Source organism: Lissotriton vulgaris, chromosome 9, assembly GCF_964263255.1.
Source record: "Lissotriton vulgaris chromosome 9, aLisVul1.2, whole genome shotgun sequence".
NCBI classification, from domain to species: domain Eukaryota; kingdom Metazoa; phylum Chordata; class Amphibia; order Caudata; family Salamandridae; genus Lissotriton; species Lissotriton vulgaris.
The window spans coordinates 321,520,846-321,546,682 of NC_141697.1; the positions used below are offsets into that span (position 1 = coordinate 321,520,846).

At 47.3% G+C, this 25,837-nt stretch overlaps 1 protein-coding gene across 5 annotated transcripts in view; it reads right to left on the reverse strand.

Moving 5' to 3' along the window:
- LOC147690054 (interferon-induced very large GTPase 1-like) overlaps positions 1 to 25,837 on the reverse strand; it is a 155,527-nt gene that overhangs the window by 27,221 nt on the left and 102,469 nt on the right. For all 5 annotated transcript variants that reach the window (XM_086937614.1, XM_086937613.1, XM_086937615.1 and 2 more), the window contains one exon: positions 14,541 to 14,711. The gene's annotated coding sequence lies outside the window, so the exon portion shown is untranslated. The remainder of the gene's footprint in view (positions 1 to 14,540; positions 14,712 to 25,837) is intronic.

Sequence of the window (25,837 nt, forward strand, 5' to 3'; positions counted from 1 at the left end):
GAGGGTTCCAAAAGCCAAGGTTGGCTATGGGCCTCGTGTGACCCACCAATTAGGTATGGGGTCAATAGATTCGGGGGATCTGAAAAATCTAACCCACCTTGAGGTAGCTCCCACGGTGTGAACCGTGCTAGAGTGTTTGAAATAGAGGGGAGAAGGTAGATCGCTAGATCTAAGGGCACCAATTACCACTCAAGGGAGTGGAAGGTCCAGTCTCAGTGTGTGCCCGTGGCAATGGTTGCAACAAGGGGGGTACTGGACTGTTCCTGAGCGTGACTAGAGGGAAGATTGGTTGGCGTGACCAAAGGTGTGGATTTGACACCCAAGGGCATCCATTTTGTTGGATGGATTGGCCTCACACACCCCGAAGGATGTCATGCTTCATCATCGGCGGTTGCTCCTCGTCGGGGAGGCGGTGCAATCCCCGACGGGCTCACCTCAAAGAGGGGCTCTTTGGCGGAGATCTTTTTCCAACTGCCTTATGGTGAAGTGCGGGTGTGTGGGCAGGGTGGTGTGTGGTAGTGAAAAAGGGGATATTAAAATGTAGCTAAGGGTACCTGGAACGAATTTTATTCAGGGGGTCCCTCGCTGCAGTTAAAAACAGGGGGCTAGCTCACTAGGAATCAACGAGTAAATTCAGGTGAACCTAGATGGGGCTAGTAGTGTACAACGGTCGACATGTTTCTCGCGGTGGGCTGTAGTAACCCGCGATTCATCAGGACCTAAAAAAGGTGATTAAACCACATGCTAGTGTCATGTGTGGGTTTGTGTTTGTGTTACCTCTGTGTTGGTTGTCCTATACCTAAGTATAGAAGGGAGATAAAACAACAATGGTTAAAACAATATGCGTTATTTATACAATATGGTCACGCCAATGGGAAAGAAAAGTGAGCAAGCGTGGCATGCTATAGGTGTACTTGTGTTCTGAATCACAGTCGTCACATGCCTGAGTGGTTAAGTATGCCACCTATCTATAGTATGGCGTTCTCAACAATCACAAAGTGAGTGAAGTGGGTATTTCTGTGAAGTATGAGGAAGAGGATTTAAAACCAGGGATTTGTAATATACAAATGAGTCACATGCAATAGCTAACCAGGCTCTATAGTGTAGCTGGGTTCATGCCCATGATGATTATAGCCTATGCAAGTGTGCTGCCCCTCCAACTTAAAGGGATTCAAAATTCAACAGACATTCCCTATGTCTACTCACCTAATAGTTAAGAACTACCTGCCACATGAGGGGTCGGCGGGGTGAGGCATCAGGGATGAGTCAAATATTCAGGACTGGGTTATGGATTAGGACAAAAACAGAACACCACATCCAGGAGAGCATTAGTTAACTAGCTAGCAGTGTACACTCCTGCGAGTGGTTCCCATTACCAGTGGAGCCTTTCGTCACCTAAGAGCACTCACCTCTAGTCTCCTGCGCCCCGGCTGCTTGACCTACCCTTCACCGCCGAGCTCGAGTAGATGTGAGAGCTCGGCGGGGAGGGTTATTTACATTGCATGCAGCGAATCACTACGGAGCGCGTGGCCCCGCCCAATTACGGGTCACGTGATACATGCCGTTCGGGGGTCGGCCATTTTAAGCTAGTCAATCAAAAGCCTCCTCATGGATGCTGTAGAGATCAAGAGATGGCATGGATTTGGCCTAAAGAAGCAGGATGATATATTCATGTCACAGGGGAGCAAAACATTTGTCACCACTCATTGTTGCAGTGTTCTCTGTGGCCCTATCATTGGAGGGTGTGGGACCACCTCCAACAGAATCAGACCCTTGCTGTATAAAAATGACCCGCCTCTTGCCTTTTAACAGCTACAAGTACAAACTTTAACGGGTCCTCGCTGCCACAAGGCTCACTGAAAGGTATATGCCTCTCCTTTGACACAAAGTATTCACTTACGTGCTTTTTATTTGATGGCGAACACCAATGGCCCTCAAATCGTAATTCGGCGTACCAATCAGTTCACTAAAGCATGAGCTTGTACTCAAAACTGCATTGTGGCAGCCGTCAACAGGATGACTTCCAAATCTCTTTAAGCCCTTAAAATAAATGCCAAGAAGCCCAAAGATCTCATTTTTTGCAATATCTTTTCAACTCGGTCAAAATGTTGGTGGGCAACACATTTTGGGCATGCCCTGATACCATTTCTTTAGTATGCAAAAACTATGCGACATTGCTTTCTTCCTTGATGAGTCCCTCTTTCCTTCCACTCAGATGAGGAGTTTCTTAATTTTGCTTCTTTTTCTCAGCAGAATTCCTCTGCTCCCACTCTTATTCAGCAGTACTGTAAGTCATATGATCATGTTTTCAAGAGAGGGATAATAGGCTGTACATAGGCCTCCATCTCTATCTACATTGAGATTCTATCCACATTGAAGCTGTGGCTTTATGTATGGTGTTCACGTCACTTTCACTCTCCTTATTTTTTTTCTTCTCACTAGTTTCCAACATGAAAAAAGGTCTATCTTAAAGACCTTCTGCCTTGTCCATTGAGCCTTTACAGAACTGGACCACACTAAGCACAATTTCATCATTAAACCCTAAGAAAGTGGTATGAGAACCACAACTTGACTAGACACAATGCCTAGAGTACGTAGAATTGCTGGGACCCCATGGAACCACCCAAGGTAGTGACACAGGAGACTCACGGGCGACGCGTGCAGTGTTTGAACACAGGCGCGAGCCCCATATTATGCTATGGGAAAGTCGCAGTTTTAAATTTAGAGTTTAAGGACACTTAGAGGCGGACTAGGAACAAACCCTATTTGACTTAGATGGTTCAAGGGCCAACACCCACTGGAGTACCGGAGTACTCGTGTTACCTAACCCAGGGAAGCCGGGTGCATAGGTGTCAAATGGTGTCAGGCATCTTCGTCAATTACAATGGCGAGATGCTGCAAAGTGCTGCTGCCGTGAAGAGGAGAAGTGTCCTAAGAGATCCAAGCCTGGATCGAAGATGGGAAGAACCTGAAAGCAGAGGGGACAGAGTGTGGGTCACTAACCAGTGACCAGGGGCACACTAGACTAATGCCGACCGATGTCGGGTGTTTCAGGTGCAAAGAGGCGAAGCTTGAGTCTTCAGCCGTGAGGACCAGGAGGCGTCAATGACAATCAGGAGCTGGATTCGAGTTGTCCCACGAAATATGTCGAGTGCTGCAGTGTCGGTGGCTGGATTGGACACAACAAGCCTTGGCAACAGCAACACACGAAGGAAGAGGAAAGATGCTTCGGTTCTGACTAGCAATGTCCTGGGGACTCCCCAAGCAATGGAGAGTCAGGGCACATCTGGAGCAACTAGGTAAGCCTGATTAAAGCTAAAGTTGCCTTCACAGGGACCCACCAGTCGACGGACTAGGGATCGCAGAGGGACCTTGAGAGAAAACACAAAGGGCCAGCTCACGGAATACTCGTGGAGTGAAAGCAGGCAATCTTCGGTGCAAATGCTGCTTGGGGTCAGGGTTACAAGTAACCCAAAGTTCAGATACAGGAGTCGCTGCTAAGCTGATGCTTCTGCAAATGGTTGCGGTGCCCAGGGGTTTCGGGTTGCATGGTCTTCCACGAGGGGCCCTCGCCTCAGAATTGCTGAGTGCACAGATCGACCTCAGAGACCACGGAAACCCACCTCCTGCGTTGCAAAATTCTTCGGAGTCTGGCGGTAGCTTCGGAGATGCGAACCGGACAGATGCGTCTTTGGTGCCTGCCAAGCAGGGGAGTAACTCCTTTACTCCAAAGGAGATTCTTCAGTCATCTGGTGTCGTGCAGATCGTCAAAGGTCCAGGATTCAGCTTTAGAGTTTCGTCCAGGGATATCTAAAGTCCTGTTGCCAGGGGTTCCTATCTTATACCCAAGGAAGGGGATGGACTAACTCTGGGGACCCACCTATGGGAGGGTTCGGAAAGAGGGGTGGCTACATCATTTCCTCTGTCAAGTTTCATGTCAGAGCAGGGGCTGGTAGCCTCTGCAACCGGTGTGAGCTGGACTATGCACAGGGACACCAAATGTGCACCCAGTGAAGACTTCAAAGCACTCTTGGAGTGCACCCATCCAGCCCTGATACACTTAGAGCCTGTCTGGGAGGTGGTGACACCTCCCTGTGACAGGAAATCTATTGTCCAGGCCTTCCCTGCCAGAGTTTCATCCAGCAGCAGGAGGTCACACTCGTGTCTGTGGCTGGCAGCATCCATTTTGTGATGGCAGGGCTCTGTTAGCTGGTATCGGGTATACCGGTGCTGTCATGTTCCTCCCTCTAGAAGGGTGGGATCATACTCCCACACCAGTTACTGGTGTAGGGGTATGTTTCCAAGGTGTTTGACACCAAACACGACATGTTTCCATGCAGCCATCCCAAAGTTAGTATTTACCGTTTGGTTGTAATGCACTTAAGAGTATATGGTTTGGCTGCATCAGAACATACCCGGAATAAAGGTTCCAAAGGCTGCAGAGGGGCTCTGATCATGCATGGGTACCCTGCTCATGCATGGGTAGCCTCTAACATAAACCCCAGCACCCTGCCATCAGGATTGATAAGGCCTGCCATAGGGGTGGCTGATTTATATGTGCAGTGATATGGAGAGATATAGTGAACGTATATCTCAGTAAGGGGTGCGTGCACCACCTTACCCAGGCTGCAGTAGCAGTCCTGTGGTGTCATTTTGGAAGGCTTCCCAGGGGTGGAATAATGCATGCTGCAGCCCCTGGTAGGCCTTTGGACTACCTATGCCCTGGGTACATAGTATACCATATACTAGGGACTTATGGAGTGTACCAAAAGTACTGGTAATCGATTTAGAGAGGAAGCAGCTAGGCTGGGGTCCTGGCTAGCAGGGCCCCAGCCAGACTAAAGTCGAAAAACAGTGAAACATCAGCAAAAAGTGGGGGTAACTATAAGAAGCAGATCCTACTCTCCTACCCCCCCCCCCCCACCAAAAGTGAAGACATTAAACTAACCTTGACCAGTTGAGTCTTCATGTTCTAAGTGGAAATATCTGGAGAGTCCATCTACATTGACATGGTTACTCGCAGGTCTATGTTCCACTGTATAGTCCATCCCTGTAGGGAAATGGTCCACCTAAAAATCTTCATCTGTTTTAGCCATAAGAGGGGCTTATGGTCCTTCTGAACAATGAAGTGAGTGACAAACAAGTATGGCCTCAACTTCTTCAGAGCCCAAACCACAGCAAAGGCCTCCCTCTCAATGGCTGACCAACGTTTCTCTCTGGGGGTCAGACTTCTGCTAATAAAAGCTATTGGCTGATCCTGACCTTCATCATTCAATTGTGATAACAGAGCCCCAACCCCTAACTCAGATGCATCTGTTTGAACAATGAATTATTTGGAGTAGTTAGGACTTTGCAGAATGGGAGCAGTGCACATGGCCTGCTTTAGGTCATCAAATGCATTTTGACAGCTGACAGTTCAATGATTTTTGTTGGGTATTTCCTTAGGAGTTAGGTCATTCAAGGGGGTCACTATGGATCCATAACCTTTGAAAAATCTTCTATAGACCCAGTCAGGCATAGGAAAGCTCTGACCTGAGTCTGGGTAGTTGGAGCAACTCAGTCCATTATGGTCTGGATTTTGCTCTGCTATATTTGAACCTGGCCTCCATCCACAAGGTGGCCCAGGTACACAACCTGCCTCTGCCCTATCTGTCACTTAGTAGCCTTGATAGTTAGGCCTGCTTTTTGCAGGGCCTCCAAAACATTCCTCAGGTGGACCAGGTGATCCTCCCAGGAGGAGCTAAAGACAGCAATATCAGCTAGATATGCTGCACTATAGGCTTCCAGGCCTGTGAGTACTTTGTTCACCAACCTTTGGAAAGTGGCAGGTGCATTTTTCAAACTAAAGGGAATCACCACAAATCGGTAATGCCCACTTGGGGTAGAAAATGCTGTCTTTGGCTTTGCATCATCAGCTAGTCTGATCTGCTAGTAGCCAGCTGTCAAGTCAAATGTGCTCAGAAACTTGGTTAAGGCCAAAGAATCTATAAACTCATCCGACCTTGGGATTGGATGGGCATCAGTCCTAGTGACTGCATTGAGACCCCTGTGGTCTACACAAAACCTCATCTCTCTCTTGCCATCTTTGGTGTGAGGTTTGGGCACTAAGACCACGGGACTAGCCCAAGGACTATCTGAGGGTTCAATGACTCCCAATTTCAACATCTTCTGGACTTCAGCCCGGATACAGTCCATGACATGGTCAGGTTGCCTATAAATCTTATTTTTAACAGGAAGACTGTCCCCAGTGTCCACTTCATGAGTTCACCAGGTGGTCTGACTTGGAGTCCGAGAGAACATATGTCTGAACTGGCTGAGAACTTTTCTGCAGTCAGTTTGTTGCTGGACAGTGAGGCTGCCTGCCACGGTCCATGATCAGGGTTCTGAGAGAGCAGGTGAGGGAGTGGATCACTCTCTTCCTTCTGTCCCTCATCAGTTGCCATGAGCAAGCCCATGTCAGCCCTGTCGACATATGGCTTGAGCCTGTTGACATGGAGCACCCTGTGGTGGCTCCTGGGAGTTCCTAGGTCTACCAGGTAGGTAACCTCTCCCTTTTGCTCAAGTATTGTATGGGGGCCACTCCATTTGTCTTGGAGGGCTGCTGCGGCCACAGGCTCCAACACCCATACCTTCCGGCAGGAAATGATCGGGGCGCCTGCATTACCGGCAACCCCCCCACGTACTACGTCACCAGAATACCTTGCTTCCAATAGGAGGAGCAAGGTTATATATTCACGTGACGCGCTAGACGCGTTGTACGTGATTCTTTTACCTATGTTCCGGCAGTAAAGACTTCCAAGACGTGGGCTCTTGAAACCGGCATTTGGAAGTACCCAGTTTCCGCAGATCTCCTCTTTGCTTTACTCCCGGAGCGGCGGTGTGCGGCGACCCTTGACCCCGCACAGCGTTCTTGGCGGTTCTGTCGGAGCAAGTGCCATTTGCTTCATACTTTTGCTGGCGGTTGTGGTGAGAAGCCCTGTCCGCCATACTGATTCACCTTCTGCTCTCCTGAGCAGCTTTGGGCATTTCTCCTTCCCCGCTTGCGGCGGCAGCGGGAAGGAAACCTGTGGAGTCCTGTCCACCACCCGGAATCGTCTGCTGTGCACCTGAGCAGCATTGGGCATTCCTCCTTCCCCACTTGCGGCTGCAGCAGGAAAGAAACCTGCGGAGTCCTTTACCCGGTATCCGAGGGACTCTCTTGATACTCCACCCAGCAACGAGGCTCGCAGGTACTGTGGAGTTACGTCGCTAAATGGTGTGAAACTCTACGTTTTATCAAAACACTTGCCTCCCACAAACTCTGCTGTTTTTCCATGGCTACCCTTGGAGTTCTTCCAGATTAATGGAATACAGTGACATGTTTTGTTTGGAGTCTATACCATATTGTTTCTTATGACTTTGTTTGGGGCAGCATTGTTTATTACCATTTGGACCAGGACCCTTCCTTTTAGTTATGCTCCTTTCATCTGGCTAACCCTGGGGTCTAGAATTGGTTGCTGGGATCCAGAGAGTGCGAGAGAGGGGGTAGTTATTGGCTAGTATGTGTGTTTTGTTGTGGTCAGAGAGAGGCTAGGTGACTAATGTTTGCTCTGGTTTTAGGGTCGTAGAGAACAGGCGGATAAGAGAAGCATCTTATTCCCTAATTGGAAGAAAAGAAAGGTTTTCTTCTATTGTTACTCCATTGCAGGTGTGTGTTCAAACCTAGCGAGAACATATGAGAGTAGACAGTTGATTTGTGTATGTAATCTGTTACTTTTTTGTTACAGATATCCCTTCAGTTGCTGCTACTTCCCTTTCCTATCCCTCACTTGATTACCTCTACGCTCTGTTTGTATTATACTAGTCAGAGTGTGGGGAAATTGGGAGGTGGAACCATTTCAACATCACCCTGATCCTGAGGAGTTCGAGACCGTGACACCTTCTGCCCGTCTGGTAAACAGTCAGCACAGCCTTTTGGTCATGCCAGGACTTTTGTAATTCTTGGCTAGCCTCAAGGTTTTTAGTTGCTTTCTTCATGTACTCAGCCATCCTGGAGCGGAGACCAAGTACATAGTCCACAATATCTTGTTTAGGGGGTGTGAGAGGTAACTCCCCTCCCTCCTTCACCAGACACAATGGACCCCTAACTGGATGCCCAAATAGAAGCTCAAATGCTCTGTAACCAATCCCCTTCTGTGGAACCTCTCTGTAGGTAAATGGAAGGCAGGGCAAAAGTATGTAGCATGCCCTTTAGGGTTTTGTTGAACCTTTCAACTAACCCATTGCATTGTGGGTGATAAGGGGTGGTAAATTTGTAATTTACTCAACATTCCTTCCACATTGCTGTCAAGTAACTAGACATGAAGTTTGTACCCCTGTCTGATACTACCTCCTTAGGGAAACCCACTCTGGAAAAAATCCCAAGTAGGGCCCTGGCAACCATAGGAGCTGTAGTGGTCCTAAGAGGAATGGCTTCTGGGTACTTAGTGGGTTGGTCCACCACCACCAATATAAACCTGTGCCCAGATGCTGTCTGAGGATCCATGAGACCAACTATGTCAATCCCAACCCTCTCAAAGGGAACCCCCACCACAGGTAGTTGTATCAGGGGGACCTTTGTTGTACCACCTGCCTTCCCACTGGCTTGACAGGTGACACAGGAGCGACAAAACTCCTTGGTGTCTTCAGATATGTGGGGCCAATGAAAGTGAGGGACAATTCTGTCCCAAGTTTTGTTTTGGCCCAGGTGACCTGGTAAGGGAATATCATGGGCTAGTGTAAATAGGAAGCCCCTTAACTTCAGAGGCATAACCAACCTCGTGGAGGCACCAGGAGTAGGGTCTCTACTCTCTGAATACAGGAGTCCATCATCCCAATATATCTTTTGGGTTCCACTAGCATTCCCAGCAGCCTCATCAGCAGCTTGCTGTCTGAGGGGTTCAAGAGAACGGCAGCTCAGCAGCTCCTGGCTCAGATCTGCCCTGGAAGGGCCCCCTGTTCCCAAGAACTCAACCTCGTCAGGTTCAAGCTCCTCTGGGACAGTTCCTTCTTCAGGCCTGAGATCATCTCCATCAAGAGACTGATCTACTTCCTGAGTCAGGGGGAAGACACTGCCTTACACCTGCTGCTCCTTTTCCTGGGGGGCGCCTGGTCCATTCTTCCAGGATCCAGGTCCTGTTCAGCTTTTGAGATTTGTGACTGTGACCTGGTCACAGCAAACACATGTGCAGGGATTCCCAACATTTCTGCATTAGTCCTGAGCTCCACTTCAGCCAAAGCTGAAGATTCCAAATAATTGCCAAGCAAGCATTCAATAGGGAGGTCTGCACTTACCACAACCTTCTTAAGGCCACTTACACCTCCCCAGGAGAAATTAACAACTGCCAAGGAATGGTCTGTCCTGACAACGCTAGCATTGGTACATTTCACCAAGTATGATCTGCTCAGGAGCCACAAGAGTATTTGTCACCATTGTGACACTTGCTCCTGTGTCCCTGAATGCCAAAGCCTCTTTTCCATTAATCAAAGGCTGTTACTGGGACTCACAAAGGGGACATATCCATGCCTCATCACAGATCAGTACAGCCTGAGTTGGAACTCTGACTAGGCCAGAGTCCACCTCAGAACTCAGGGTTAACCCTACTACACGCTTATTCTGAGTACCACCACTTGGAGCTGAACTAGGGGGAACAGTTGCCTTAGGGGCAATGGTGGCTGGAGTTGGGTATTTGGACTTGGTACAATCACTTGTCCAATGGGTTTTCTGTTTACAGATTTTACACAGTGGTTTCCTTTGGCCTTTTCCTTTATTAGATTGGGACTCCCCACCAGATGCAGATTTTGGGGGCCTTTGAGAAGACTTCTGGTCTTTACCCTTGTCCCCACCCTTGTCAGAGTTTTTGAAATCCTGCTTCTTGGAGTCACCACCTTGGTTCTGAACCTCCTGCCTCACCCTGGTTCTGACCCATTTTTCCACCTTCTGACCCAATTCTTGGAGAGAGGTCAGAGTCCACCAGGTATTGATGTAATAGCTGATTTTGACAAATATTAAGGATTTGCTCCCTCATAATCAAATTGTATAATCCTTTAAAATCACACACTTTACTGCCAAGTAACCAGCCCCCAGAGCCTTAGTAGCACAATCTACAAAGTCAACCCAGTCTTGAGTCTGTGCCTTTTGGGTATCTCTGAACTTCAACCTGTACTGTTCAGTGGTTAGGTCAAACCCCCTCCATCGGTGCACTCTTTAAGAATGTGTAATTGACAGTGAGGAGCTTGTCTCTACCTTTGTCTGCAAAGGAGAGCCACAAGATTCCTGCCCACTTCTCCCGAGGGACCCTCTTTACTTTACAGACCCTTTTCAGTACATTTATCCATTTGTGGAGGTCATCCCCACTCTGGTAGGGGGGGACAATCTTATTTAGGTTCCTATGCTATGGTCATGAGTATGTTCTCTACCTCTAGTGACACTTTTGCTGCCACCATGGGGCTCTAGCCCCAACCTTTCTGGAGCTGCAGGGATTCCCAATCTAGGGCCAATTGCTCTCTCTTGTAGCTTTCTCAAATTCAAGCACTTGGCTTTTTCTCTCATAAGAGGTCTCACTTCTCTGAGAAGTGGAGGTCCTATGAGAGACAGAGGTCCCTACAGGTGTACCAGAATGATAGGACTCCAGGAAAGGAGATCTTGATCTTCTTGGCACACCATCAACTCTTCCAGGTGGGGTATAAAGAGGGCAACTGAAGCCTTCTTTCTCACCTTCAGGATGGATTGGATTCTCCAGGTTAGAATCATCTTGATCCTCCTGGCCAGCATCAGAGTCCAGGTCATAGGTGTTGTCACCTCTTGGCCTTTCCTCTTCTGCTGCTCTACCCACTCTGCCTGTCTCATCAGACCCTGGGGTCTTTCTCAGATCATCTAAAAGCAAGGTTTCTATGAGGCGTTGGGAGTCTCCCTGTCTTCACCTTCCCAGATGTACACATGTTTCTCAATTCTTGAGATGCGAGATGGTCATATCTATTAGGGAGAGGCCCACTGGCTTCTGCCCTTGAAGACATACTAGTGTAGTGAGGTGTTGCACCTACCTAACCTAGTGGGAGGTACTAAACTCTCTTGAGTTGCAGAAAGGGTGAGCTAAGCCCTTAGCACATAGCTCTAAGTTCAGTAGAACTTACAGGATTCTAATCTTGATTATTTGTACATCAAGTACCTTTTAATGGTTTTCAGTTAGTCACTCAATTGAGATTATCTGGTAAAACAATAGCAAGCTTGAATCCAACCACTGCACACCAATGTGAGTAGTTGGACTGGCATATGCTGTTCACTAGTTATAGTGGGCACCTTGCACCAGTCCAAACAACCCTTATTGATGATAGGTTTAAAGACAACCTTTATTGAAAGCTATCCTAGTGGTAGCTATGGAGAGCAGCCTTCAGGCTAAGTCTTGAAGGAGTGTAAAGCAGCTTGCATTACCAGTCTATAATCTCTTGAATGACCAAAATGAAAGGAGAACCACACCAGCTATATATATATATATATATATAAAATATATGTATTTATTACTAAACACACCCCACTAGTCTCTCTTTGAGGCTAGAGGTCAAAGCACATATGTTACAATAAAATGATCACAGTAAATTAGCACAATATACGATAGGCCCCAGGGGGGACCAAACCAAATACTAAGAAAGTGGAATAAGAACCAAGACTTGACTTGACATAGTGCATAGAGCACGTAGAATTGCTTGGACCCCACGGAACCACCCAAGGTAGTGACACAGGAGACCCACGGGGGACGCGTGCAGTGTTTGAAAACAGGAGCAAGCCCCGTATTATGCTATGGGAAAGTTGCGGTTGGAAATTTAGAGTCTAAGGACACTTAGAGGTGGACTAGGAACAAACCCTTTTGTAATTAGATGGTTCTAGGGCCAACACCCACGGGATCACCGGAGTACTCTTGTTACCTAACCCAGGGAAGCTGGGGGCATAGGTGTCAAATGGGGTTGGGCATCTTCGTCGATTACAATGGCGAGATGCTGCAAAGTGCTGCTGCTGTGAAGAGGAGAAGTGTCTGAAGAGATCCAAGCCTGGATCGAAGATGGGAAGAACCTGAAAGCAGAGGGGACAGAGTCTGGGTCACTAGCCAGTGACCAGGGGCACGAGAGACGAATGCCCACCGATGTCGGGTGTTTCAGGTGCAAAGAGGTGAAGCTTGACTCTTCAGCCACGAGGACCAGGAGGTGTTGACGATGACCAGGAGCTGGATTCGAGCTGTCCCACAAAGGATGTCGAGTGCTGCAGCGTTGGTGCCCGGATTGGACACAACAAGCCTTGGCAACAGCAAATCAAGCAGGAAGAGCAAAGATGCTTTGGTGCAAACCAGCAAGGTCCTGGAGACTCCCCAAGCCATGGAGATTCAGGGCACGTCTGAAGCAACCAGGTAAGCCTGATTAAACTTAAAGTTGCCTTCACAGGGACCCACCAGTCGATGGACTAGGGATCGCAGAGGGAACTCGAGAGAAAACACAAAGGGCCAGCTCACGGAACACTTGTGGATTGTAAGTGGGCAATTTTTGGTGCAAATACTGCTTGGGTCAGGGCTACAAATAACCCAAAGCTGAGCTACAGGAGTCACTACTAAGCTGATGCTTCTGCAAATGGTCGCAGTGCCCAGGGGTTCGGGTTGAACAGTCTTCCACAAGGGAACTAGCCTCAGAATTGCTGAGTGCACAGATCAACATCAGAGACCATGGAAACCCATCTCCTGTGTTGCAAAATTCTTCGGAGTCCAGCGGGATCTTCAGAGATGCAAACCGGACAGATGCGTCTTTGGTGTCTGCCAATCAGGGGATTAGCTACTTTACTCCAAGGGAGATTCTTTAGTCATCTGGAGTCGTGCAGATCGTTCAAGTTCCAGGATTCAGCTTCAGAGTTTCGTCTAGGGATATCTAAAGACCTGTTGCCAGGGGTTCCTACCTTATACCCAAGGAAGGGGTTGGACTTACTCTGGGGACCCACCTATGGGAGGGTTTGGAAAGAGGGGTGGCTACACCCATTTCCTTTGCCCAGTTTCACGCCAGAGCAGGGGCTGGTAGCCCCTGCAACCGGTGTGAGCTGGACTATGCACAGGGACTCCAAATGTGCCCCCATTGCAGACTTCAAAGCACTCCTGGAGTTCACCCACCCAGCCCTGATACACTTAGAGCCTGTCTGAGTGGTGGTGACACCTCCCCGTGACAGGTAACCTATTGTCCAGGCCTCCCCTGCCGGAGTTTTGTCCAGCCGCAGGAGGTCAGACTTGTGTCTCTGGCTGGCACCATCCAATATGTGATGCCAGGGCTCTGTTAGCTGGTACCGGGTATTCTGGTGCTGTCATGTCTCTCCCTCTAGAAGGGTGGGATCATACTCCCACACCTGTACTGGTGTGAGGGGTATGATTCCAAGGTGTTAGACTCCAAACACAACATGCTTGCATGCAGCCATCCCAAAGTTGGAATTTACCGTTTTTTTATAATGCACTTAAGAGTATATGGTTTGGCTGCGTCACAAAGAACCCCGGAATAAAGGTTATGAAGGCTACAGAGGGGAAATCCAGTGCCCTGCCTTCAGGATTGATAAGGCCTGCCATAGGAGTGACTGATAGGTTTATATGTGCAGTGATATGGAGAGATATAGTGAACCTATATCTCTGTAAGGGGTGCATGCACCACCTTACCCAGGCTGCAGTAGCAGTCATGTGGTGTCATTTTGGAAGGCTTCCCAGGGGTGGCCTAATACATACTGCAGCCCCTGGTAGGCCTCCTCGGTACCTATGCCATGGGTACATAGTATACCATTTACTAGGGACTTATAAGTGTATCCCAGAATCCAATCTGGAGTGTACCTAAAGTACTGGTAATCAATTTAGAGAAGAAGCATCTAGGCTGGTGTCCTGGTTAGTAGGGTCCCAGCCAGACTAAAGTTGAAAAACAGTGAAACATCAGCAAAAAATGGGGGTAACTATAAGAAGCAGATCCTACTCTCCTACACCTACCTACAGAGTCTTCCATGAATTCAAAACGTCTGTGTTGGAGGCCATTTGTTTTCCTTTCTGTCAACAAAACTTTGGAACACCCTGCACTGGATTCTACATCTTTTGGGTGATCACCTTACCTATCGAAATTCACTTAAGGATTGTTTTTTTTTTTACCTGTGATTTTCTAGATATGACTGTTTTCAGTTGACCCTCGGATAGTGCTACAATACCCTAAGGGCAATTATATGCTCAATTCAACCTATTCATCAATATCATTAAATGGAAGGGCAGAGTTGGGTAGAAAGGGCATCTGCTGATTTTTGGTAAGTGAGGCCTCTGCTTACTGAATACTCTGCTTCCTTCCTCAAACATGTCTGTGGACTAACTCACTCATTCATAGATACATAATTCACCCACATCATGCTTCAGAATTCACTTTCCTACAATAAAGAGGAGCAACTGCGCATTCATCTAAGCCAGTACCTCCCTATCAAAACAGTCCCTAAAATATGCTACCTGTACAAATCTAAAGTAAAGCCACAGACTTACTTAGCAGGTGGCTCCAAGAACTCTTCCAAGTTAATGTTGATGAGGAGATCAACCACTGGCTTGTTCCTGATTATGTAGCAGACGTGAGTTAGGTCCAGGAAGCACGTAAAAATTTTCACCAGGTGACAGAAGAGAGTGACTAACTCAAATATTCACTTCCTGCAAGTCAGGCTGCAAGGGGAGGGAGAAGGAAAGCATGTTAGTCGATATGAACTAGCCTCTTCTAACACAGAACTAGATACCTAGAACAGACACAGAAATCCACAGCAGAAAAAAACAGCAAGGGTCATGGAGTATTTCAAGCGGTCAAATTTACATACAAAGTGTATGTACATTTAGAGATTTCCTTTCCCGATTGAACATACTTTTCTGTTTTTGAAAAGCACATCAAGTGTATGAAGGGCCCTTTCTGCCACAGCCTCTGGTTTTGGAAAGAAAACTGACAAATCCAGTGTTTGATTCAGGTAAAAAGGAGAGATGACCTCTGGGAGAAATTATGGTTTTGTTTGTATACAAACCTTATCCTGGAAAACTTGAAAATAAGTCTCTTCAATGGTTAGTTCAATAATTTCCCAAAATCTCTTTAGGAAAGGTATAGCTACAAGGAAAGCTGCCTTCCAAGAAAGGAACTGCAGAGGACATGCATGTAGTGGTTCAAAAGGGGTGGCCATTAGTCGTTTGAGCACAACATTTAAATTCCATGAAGGGAATCTAGGTGTACGTGGTTTGATTACCCTCTCTAACCGTTCCATTAAAGCTTAGATGACTGGTTTAGCATTTACCCGAGCATGGGTACCCGCCAATGACTACACCACACAAGGAGCTTAATATTACAAGTCTTTATTCTTCTGCGTGTAACTGCAGACTGAACATTCTAAACCAAGCTTTCATGTGTTCCCCTCTAACGACACAGCACTACAGAGTCTATTAGGAGCCAAAAGGGTTCAGTCATAAAATTAGCAATACACTATACCTCCCACTCTGGTAAATAAAAACGTAATTTTTTTTACAGATCAGCATATATATATACATCCATTTACATCTCTTCAGTTAGTCTTGTTGGCGCTTTAATCATACGACCTGTTCTGGTTACTGGAAGCTGTTGTTTTCAATGTCAGAGAGTATGTGGTGGAATGGTTAGAGCTGCTGACTTTGGAGCGGAGGGATCTAGGTTGTAGACACAGCATCAAAATCCTGTAATTTTGGGCAAATCTCTTAATCTCCCCATGCCTACAATTGAACGCCTGCTCTCTCTCCCTGCAGCTCCGCTGTTAAGTGCCACTGCTCCATGCACTGTGCACTTCTTGGTCAGGTAGGTGTTTGAGGCCCTCCTCCACCCGCAGGCTCCTGCCTGCACTTCTTCCCTGGTGGTCCAGTGGGAGAGCCTTGCTCTTCTGCTTGTTCCACTTCTGTCCATGTTGTATTGTGCCCGTTTTCTGTCATTTTCCTGTCTTTTGCTCTGTTTTCTGTCTTTTTCATTGTGCCTGTTTTTCCTGTCTTCTATCTCTTATTGCCTTGTCTTTCTCTGTTTTCTGCCCGTTTTTTTCCCGTTCCCGCTGCTGCTGCCCATGGCCCCTCCCCCTGCTGCTTCCTGCTCCCACCTCCCAGCTGCACCTCCCTCCCCCTTCCCTACTTCATGGCGGCCGCTGCGAGGGAGCACGAGCAAGACCTCTGACCTCCTGGTCAGGGACCTGCTCTCTCCCCCAACTGCTCCGCTGTTAAGTGCCACTGCTCCATGCACTGTGCGACGTTGATCAGGTAGGTGTCCGAAGCCCTCCTCCACCTGCAGGCTCCTGCCTGCGCCTCATCCCTGGTGGTCTAGTCGGAGAGCCTTGCTCTTCTGCTGGTTCCACTTCTGTCCGTGTTGTATTGTGCCCATTTTCTGTCATTTTCCAGTATTTTGCTCTGTTGTCTGTCTTTTTAATTGTACCTGTTTTTCCTGTCATTTATCCATGATTGCCTTGTCTCTCTCTGTTTTCTGCCCATTTTTCCCTTTCCCGCCACTGCTGCCCACGGCCCCTCCCCCTGCTGCTTCCCACTCCCGCCTCCCAGCTGCGTCTCCCTCCCCCTTCCCTACTTAATGGCAGCCGCACCGCTGGCGTGACAAAGGCAAGCCCATCTGCCAGGGACCCTGGATCTCCAACCTCCCACTGCTACGACTCAGCTGCCCTCCTCGCTCTCGACCCTGGTAGAAACAGCAACTGTCAGATGTCGACGCTGAACACCACCCACGGCCAATTCTCCTGCTGACACTGCAGAGATTTCTTCAACATTCACAGCACACCTTCGACCTCCGTACCCACGTTGGACGCCCGCACCAACGAATCCCGAAACGCACCCTCCTCAACATGTACTCCCTGCGGAGACATGCTGTAGAGATCTGGGACCTCCTCAACACCCTCTCGCCAAACGTCGCCCTCTTCAGGGTAACCTGGACAAATGCCGCCTCTGTCCCAGACATCACTGTTATCCCCGACGGCTACAAGATCCAGAGGAAAGACCGCCCCCACCGCCCAGGAGGAGGACTAGCCATCGCACGCAAGAGCTCCCTCCGACTCTCCACCTCCAGCACGAGCGACTCCACCTCCAACACGAACACCTCCACTTCCATATCCAGACCACCCCCAGAACTACGCTCCACGGCTTCCTCGCCTACAGACCCCTGGGCCCACGCTCCTTTCACCACCACCATTGCCGACCTCATCGCGCCCCACGCCATCACCTCCACGGACTACATACTCATCGGAGACCTGAACTTCCACCTCGACATCACAGCAACCTGGACTTCACCGCCCTCCTGGACAACCTCAGAACCTCGGATTGAAGCAGCTCATCAGCACCCCCACCCACAAGGCCGGACACATCCTCGACCCCATCTTTGCAGGAGGGACTCGCATCCACTTCAGCAACACCTCGCAGCCTCTCTGGACAGACCACCACTGTGTACACTTCTCTTTCAGCACCACCACCGCACATAAGCCCTCCCCATGCCCATTCCGAAGGAACTGGAGCAAGGTCACAGAAGAGGACCTCAACTCTACCCTGGCCCACGACCCCCCCCTCCAACACGACCAATGCCAACTCTGCAGTCAGGTAAATACACCACTGGATCTCCAGCTGTGCAGACAAGCTCGCTCCCTCTGCCACCCCGATGGGCCACGCCCTCTGAAGGCCGCTTGGTTCACCACCGACCTCCAAGAAGCTAGACGCTTCTGCAGACGGCTCGAGAAACGATGGAGAAACAGCAAAACATCCAAAGACCAGTCCACCTACAAGCACGCCATGACAGAATACCACCAACTCATAAGACCAACGAAGAGGAACTTCATCAGGAACAAAATCCTCACCAATGCCAGCGACTCAAAGGAACGCTTCAACATCATCCAGCAGTTCACCAAACCCCCCAGCGAAGCCACAGACATCACACCATCCCAGAATCTCCTCAACAAACTTGGCTTCTACTTCCACCTAAAGATCAAGGCCCTCTACGACAACTTCAGCAAACAGTCTCCAGAAACCACCCTGCCCTCCAGCAATGACAGCTAGCCCACTATCATCAGCTGGACACCGATCACCAACAAAGACACCACCACAACCATGAAAAGCAGCAACTCAGGAGCCCCCACGGACCCCTGCCTGCCTCGCATCTTCCACAGAGCCATCATCACGCCCAAACTACACCGCACCATCAACGCCACCGTCGTATGCGGCATCTTCCCCAATGACTGGAAGCAGGCTGAGGTCAAGCTCCCCTCAAGAAATCCTCGGCTGACCCGAATGACCTGAAAAACTACCTGCCCATCTCTCTCCTTCCCTCCGCAGCTCAAGTCACTGAGATATTCGTCAAAGCACAACTGACCACCTTCATTGAAGAGAACGCCATTCTCGACTCCTCCTAGTCCAAATTCCACAGCAACCACAGCACTGAGAACTCCCGCCTCGCTGCCACCGAAGACATCGGCGTGCTACTCGACCAAGGACACACCGCAGCCCTTATCCTGCTAGACCTCTCCGCTGCCTTTGACACACTCTCCCACCGCACTCTTGCAACCAGACTACACGACGCTGGCATACGAGGACTCGTCCTTCACTGGGTCCGCTCCTTCCTCACCCGCAGAACCCAATTGATCAGAATCCCTCCCTTTCTCTCCGAACCCACAGAGATCACCTGCGGAGTACCCCAAGGATTAACGCTCAGCACCACGCTTTTCAACATCTACATGGCCCCCCTCGCCACAATCATCAGACAGCATGGGGTAAGTATAGTATCCGACGCCACTCAGCTCATACTCTCCCTCACAAAGAACTCCGAAGACACCAGACTCAGTTTCCAAGAAGGAATGAAAGACGTTGCAGCCTGGAAGAGCGACAGCTGCCTAAAACTGAACTAAGAAAAGAAAGAAGTCCTCATCCATGAACACTCCCCCACCGCAAGGGACAGCTCCTGGTGGCCCTCTGTCCTCTAAAACCCACCCCTCCCGACAGACCAAGCCCAGAACCTCAGCATCATTCTAGACTCCTCCCTCACCATGACTCGCCAGAACAACGCCGTCACCTCCACCTGTTTCAACTCCCTCCTCATCCTCTGCAAGACCTTCAGGTGGATCCCACCCAAAGCCAGAAAAACCTTCACCCACGTACTCATCACCAGCAGACTGGACTACGGAAGCGCCCTTTACGTGGGAATCAACAAATCCCAGCTACAGAAACTCCAGACCATCCAAAACACTGCAGCCAGACTCATCCTCAGCACCCCATGACAAGAGCACAAGACCCAACACCTGCGAGACCTCCACTGGCTCCCAGTCGAAAAGAGAGTAACCTTCAAGCTACTCACCCACGCCTACAAATCCCTCCACAACATCAGACCCAAATACCTCAACGAAAGAATCTCTTTCCATGCACCGAAAAGAATCCTCTGCTCAGCCAACCTCCCCCTAGCAACGACCCAGAACATCTGCAGAACCGGAACTAGGGGAAGAGCCTTCTCCTGTGTCGCAGCCAAAGCTTGGAACGGACTCCCAGTCAACATCAGACGCTCCCCCATCCTACACACCTTCAGGAAGAGCCTCAAGACCTGGCTTTTTGGCTGACCCAGAGCTACACCCACCCCTTCCCCCAGTGCCTTGAGACCCTCAAGGGTGAGTAGCACGCTTTATAAACCCCTGATTGATTGATTTATTAAATGCCTTGAGACCCTCACGGGTGATTTCCCATGCTTTTCAAATCCTGGATTTATTTATTTCAAAGATGGTGAAGAAACAACAGTAGGTGGTTTTCAAAACTGAGTCTTTCATTCACTATTTCAATCAGGAGACGGATTAGTTAAATGCCTAAAGTGAGAAGAGTCTCTGGTTACAGACATCCCATGACACTGTGCAGTCACCATTTGTCCCTTGATGGATAATACATGTATGGGTTCCATTTTATAGGTAGCATCTGACTTCCTGCATGGATAAAGAGTGGGCTACCACACTAGAAAGCTCAAACCTCTCACTCGCTTTTGCCTCATTCAGTACTACAGAGGGCTTACCTCACAGCCGCTAAGATAAATAGATACTTTTACTCCATTGACATGCCTTGCCCCAGGTGTCACATACTTAACACTGACCTCTGTTATGAATCTGCCCACTTCTTACCACTTGCTGGCGATTCGTTATGACCCAAATGTCCAGCTGTTAAGGGTCCACTGTGGCACGCATACAGAAAATTTGCATTTTGGTTCTTTTTTTACAGGAGAAAGCAACAGAGGGTCGCTTCCTGCTTTCTAGATCTTGGTATGCTGGTAGCCAATCGTCTAATAACCAGTCGCTGGAAGTTGCCTGACCCTCCCCCTCTGGCGGCTAGGAGACAATAGCTACTCATGTGGGCCCAAGCCTAAAGCATTGCATTACACAAAGAGTATACTCTGGGGCTATGTAAGATCCCTATAGCTGCCAACTGGAACACTACACGGCTTTTAAAATGAGCCACACCTAGATTTCGATCACCCGGACACTACAACGCAAGTAGATGGGGAGGCCTAAACTTCCATTTCATAATAGGCAAGCAAGATGTTAATATTTTCATGTTCGCCTCACATCACAATAAAGGTTTGCTGGGTCCTTTGTTTGGAAGTGTGCATATTGTTGATGCATATGATGGACCAAGGGGCAGAGGGGAAGGTGGAGGAGACCTAAGTTGGGCCAGTTTTCCCTGTCATTTTTCTTTTTTCCCCCACCATCCATTTTTGAGGTTGAATAGAAATTGCACTTTGCCAACATAGCATGCTGTCAGCCATGCAGTAAGATGTCTATGAGCGCTCAGTGGAAACCCCCATGCACTGAGACAGTCATACCTACTGACCTTTGAGTACGGACACATGCCTGTTCATTGTCACATGTGAAACTACTGTATATTGCACATTTTGTGCCATAATAATGTTTTCACACATTTCTCTTTAGATGTGATGTTAATGTATGCTTGACAATATAACTTGTCCTGTCATGTTAATTCTGTAACCCTGTTTCTGCTTGTATAGTAATATCAAAAAATAGGTTCAAACAAAAAAAAGAATTGGGAGCAAAAGACTTCCTTTGTCTCATCTGCTGCGCGATCATGATATCTCCTTCTTGGAACAGAAGGTTCTCTGCCCGTAGCCTCTTGTCTGCATAGGCTTTTATTTTCTGCTTGTTAACCAAGTCCTTTATACAAGTTCTAATTTTACTGCCTTCTCGTTGATTGGTCAACTGTGGTAACTTAGTTGTCAGTGCTCTACCTAACATCAAAGGCACAAGGCATTCACCGGTGGCCGAATGCGGCATTGAACTATAGGCTTGCAGGGTAGAATTGAGTATTGCTTTCAAATGGAGCCCTTCTAGAGTTGCATGTTGTACCGCTTTCTCAAGCACTCATAAAACACTTATGGGGTCCATTGGCCTGCGGCAACAGAGGTATGGTCTTCTGATGTTTTATATTTGGATGCTGTAGGAAATCCTTTAACACCAGACTATTAAAGGGCGGGACATTATCAGACTTCACAATGGCTGGAATGCCCCAAGTTGCAAATATGCTATACATAGACTCATTCATGAGTAGTGGATAAAAGATCTTCTATCAGTGGGAAACAAGAATATTCCTCTATGATTACTAGAAAATGATGCCCATTATCAATTAGACCAAAGAAATTGATGGCTATTCTCTCCCACGCTTATTTAGGGAGTTCTGGCAAGCCTTACGTTTCTTTTCACTTGCTCATCTAGGTATGGGAACTAAACTCGATCTTGAAAGCCCTCTTTGTGGTAACTATACCACAATGTCCTTCGTGAGCCACTTCAATCATTCTTTGCTGCAGATTCACCAGGAATTAGGATTCTTGACCATCGTAGTATGATTCCTTACTGAGGTATGGACAGTTCATCTTTAAAGTTCTTGTATTTTTGATGTTCATCCTCATTGGTGAGAGGTCAAATATGCCGGTTCCATAACTGATGTGTAATTTCGTCTTTCAATTTCAGCATGTCACTATCATGACTTGGGACAGTGATAATTAGGGAAAACAATATGACAGCTGGTGTATTTGTTTTGACAATGAAATTGATATAGGCCTCAGCCATCTTGGTTGGAGTACCTTGACTTTGTATAGGCACTCTGGAAAAGTAGCCCCAAAATTCTGATCCATTCCTGGACAATGCACAATGGTATAATTGTATTCTTGCAATCACAACCCCTATCTTTCAATGCGAGGAGGCATCTGGACTTTTGGATTGCCAAATATAGTCAGTAAAGCTTGATAGTCAGTTATTAATGTGAAAGGTCTTCTATACAGGAACACATGGAAGTATTCTCAAGCCCATAGCACAGCCACACTCTCTTTCTCAGGTTGGGAGTAAGCACATTTCTGTCTGGGAAAAACGTCTACTGGACATTGGACAGCCATCTTCTTCACTTTCACTCGATGCAGAGGCAGATGATCAACTTCTTTCAGTTTCAATTTGCCTCAACTGATGTCACTACTGGCCTTGTGGGTGTGCATCGAATGTTGCTTCGGGAGGGTTTTGGCAAACATTTTGTCTTTGCACTGTGACCCACTTATTTATTCCTTTGCTTTGCAAAGTGTCACAAAATGGTTCTCCTTCTCACAGGCTTTAAATATCTGTCCAACGGTGGAACATTTACCTTCATGTGGAAACAAAAATCCGAATCTAAAACACAAATTCTTCTTACGTGTAAACATCAATTTGTGTCCTTCTGTCTTTTGCTTACTTTGTACGCTCATGACTGATTCACTCAGTGCACCTGCAGCCTCCAAGTCAGCAGCTTGTCTTTCAGTATGCTCTTCGACTCTGGCATCCATCAACACTCACTTCAGTCTAAGAGTTTCTCTCAGCATTCGTCGTCTGAATAAACTGACAAGCATTTGTCTATAGGTCTAAGACGCATAGCTTCTTCATCATTGAATTAATTGAACTTACAGTGTCTGATGAGCACCTCAAGTCTCTCCACAAAGTCATCTATGATTTTACCAATTCTTTGTCATTCTTGACTGAAAAAAATGACTAGACAGCTCCGTAAACACAATACCGGGCACTTCTTCTTGAGCCACTTCACCGCTTGCTGTTGGCCGATGACTCTCTTTCAAGAATTCTATTAGTTTCTTCCTTCTTTTCTTTGGAACATCAGTTTCTATTTCTTGCACCTGGTTGAATCTGCCTTCACCACTAAACTCCATATAATGTATAATTCCATCTTCCATCACGGCATGGTACCTTTATGAATAGCCTGACCAACAGGTTCTTGGACACAATGTGCAGATGTCTTACCATTTTTTCCATGATCTTCAACTGCTTCACAGCAGCTGGAGCTTCTCTTTGACTTCACATGGAGGAACCGTCAATTACCACTTCGACAGCAACACAAGTGAAACACCTGAGCAGTCTGCCTGGACCACAGCAAAAACTCTGAGAGAGCACAGTCATTCTTTGGGTTACTTACCCCCTATTTCATTGCCAGTTGTAGCATCTATCCCACCCTGGATACCTACCAATGGTTACACCACAAACGGAGCTTAAAATGTCATTTCTTTATTATTCTATGTGTAACTTACGAACTCAACATTCGAAACCAAGTTTTCATTGAGTTCCCCACTGATGTCACCGCTCTACAGAGTTTGGTAGGAACCAAAAGATTTTTTCATAATACTTTCAATACACTACAACTGGTATTCGTAAAAGTGACTGATGTTTGCGATTTACAGATAAGGTGCACCTGCTGTTAGATGCAATCCTATTGAAGTTATTCTAAATGCAACTTTTTAGGTATAGCAAGTAGCTTACTAGTTGTTATACTGTAGGTGCGCAGGGGTGTGTTTTTAGCCATGCAATGGTGTACAAACCATTTCCATTTGGCTGCCTAACATGCTCTTGTAGTTGGGTGTCTGGCCTCCTTCAGAATGCCCACGCGAAGGCAATTATAAATATAAAAGCTCTACGACTTAAGGAGCCAAATTACTCGGTTGAGTTGCTTGGAGTTTGGGTGCTTAACCCTGCCCTTGCTGTGAGTGAGAACGTCTGATATGCTGATGTACTAGGGACAACTCTAATAGCAATGTGAATTAGGCCACTGTGCCCAGGTTGAAGCTATGAGAATCATTGTGAGTGATATTTGTCTGAGTTTCCTGACCAGATATGGAATGAGCCGGAGAGGTGGAGAAGCATATGCAAATATCCCTGTCCAGTTCATCCATAGAGCTGTGCCCATGGACTGTAAATGTGGGCGACTGGAGGCAAAGTTTTGGCAATTTGTGTTTTCTTTGGTGACAAATAAGTCTATTTATGGTGTTCCCCTATGCTGGAACTACTCGTGTAGGAATTGCAGTTGGAGTTCCCTTTCATGGACTTGTTGCTCTTTCCTGCTTAGTAAGACTGCTATTGAACAGTCCACTTCTGGAAGATATTTTGCCACAGGTGAAAGTAGTGTTGAATAGCCCAGTGCCAAATGGTCTGTGCTGATTGAGACAATTGTATGAATGTGCCCCTCCTTGTTTTTTTTAATTTTTTTATTTTATTATGTCAGCAAACAATCAGAACAAAAAAAACAGAAATGGCAGAAAACAATACAAGAGAAAATGCCAAAAAGAAAACGTGAAGAGAGCATCACAAGTGCCCATAGCAGAACATTACAATCAATCCTTAATCTTTAATTACAGGTTTTTTACATGCTAAATCATTAATACATAAATTTCATATCCAATTTGCTCTAGGGGACCACAATTTCTGGCCGAATATCTTTCTTCTCCTACCCTTTGACTTGTACATTGCCCTCTCTAAATGATATATCGATAAGAGTCTGGATTGCCAATTACTAAAGATAGGTGGATCAACATCGAGCCATTGGGTTGTTCCACACAGATGATAAATTGACATACATATGAAGACAAATCCTTTCTCAGATTCAGACCAGGGCCCCCCCACATTTTCTTGCAGCCCAAATATAACCAATTCCGCCGACAAATTTATACAGATGCCTAAACTGTTATTCAAAAAATATTCTATGTCCTTAATGAACTTACTCATTTTAGGGCATAGAAAAAACCTATGTGTGGCATCTGCGGCGATTTCGCCACATCGACTTCATTTGTTCCCTCCATGAGCATTCCATTTAGCTATTTTCCCGGGGGCCCCTCCTTGTTTTTTAATGTAATACATTACCATCATATTGTTTGTGTGGAGAAAATCATTCTTCTTTGCTATACTGGGGAGGTAGGCTTTGAGAGCCATCTGTATGGCATGAGCTCTAGAACATTTATGTGGATTGTTTGTTGGTGAACAGTCCATTGGCCCTGCACCGTGATGTCCTCCATGTGTACGCCCCATCTTATGAGTTATACATCTGTGGTAGCAATCACTTGTGGGATTGGGCCCACAAAAGATCTGCCATTCAAAATGTTGTGTGGGTTCCACCACTTTAAAAATTGATGGACCCTGGGTGAAACCAAAACTAGGGCCTCCAAGTTGCCCCCGCTTGTGAACACTGAGATGCTAGACATTCTTGTAATGGGTGCATGCGTAGACTTGGATGTGGGACTATTGCTATATAAGCGGCCTAGGAGGAGCATCATAGCCCTGACTGGTGGGTGACAATGTGGCTTAAAAAGAGGCAGTTGGTTCTGGAGATTGAGAACCCTCTGTGAATTGGGTTAAGTTTTGCAGGGATTGAATTGCGTATTGCTTCCAGATATTTCTGCACCTGAAGAGGTTGTAAGTGTGATTTTGTTGTATTTATATTGAATCCCAGTTTGTGTAACAGATTGAGGGTGG